The sequence below is a fragment of the Meleagris gallopavo genome, unplaced genomic scaffold (genome assembly GCF_000146605.3).
Source record: "Meleagris gallopavo isolate NT-WF06-2002-E0010 breed Aviagen turkey brand Nicholas breeding stock unplaced genomic scaffold, Turkey_5.1 ChrUn_random_7180001934459, whole genome shotgun sequence".
Taxonomy (NCBI): domain Eukaryota; kingdom Metazoa; phylum Chordata; class Aves; order Galliformes; family Phasianidae; genus Meleagris; species Meleagris gallopavo.
The window spans coordinates 1-519 of NW_011196473.1; the positions used below are offsets into that span (position 1 = coordinate 1).

At 60.1% G+C, this 519-nt stretch overlaps 1 long non-coding RNA gene across 1 annotated transcript; it reads left to right on the forward strand.

Moving 5' to 3' along the window:
* On the forward strand, window positions 1-342 carry LOC109364890. Its single transcript, XR_002110635.1, has 3 exons — window positions 1-35; window positions 135-203; window positions 303-342. It is a non-coding gene; the product is annotated as an uncharacterized LOC109364890 (long non-coding RNA).
* Window positions 343-519: the final 177 nt, after the last annotated feature.

Sequence of the window (519 nt, forward strand, 5' to 3'; positions counted from 1 at the left end):
AGACATGGATGAGCTGCTCGCGTGGATCAACAACGGTGAGTTTGGGAGCAGCACAGCTGCCGGGGGGCGTGTCTGCGCCGAGTGGCTCTGGGAAAGCTGGCATTGCCCCACTGGGGATTGCTTCTGTTTTCCAGAAGAGAGACCCAGCACCAGCAGTCTTGCTGACGATCTGCAAATTGACCATTTCCTCACCTGGATTGATGGTGAGTTGCTGGTCTGCACACATGACGGGTGGGTGTCCGCACCGAGCTGGGGGGAGGAAGGCTGCCATCATCATTCTGGGGGACGTTCTGCTATTCCAGAAGCGGCGAGTGCTCTGGACAGCTGCAAAAGGGAAGAGCTGATGCAGTGCACCACTGCCACCGAGCCACCGAGCCCAGATGTCTCCAGCAGCCCCGACACCGCTTCTTCCATCACAGAGCTGCCTGACTCCCCCAGGGCCAGCCGGGAGCTCAGCAACGAGACAGATGCTGAACCTGGGCTCCTCAGCAACTCACCTGGGCAGCAGACAGCATCCCC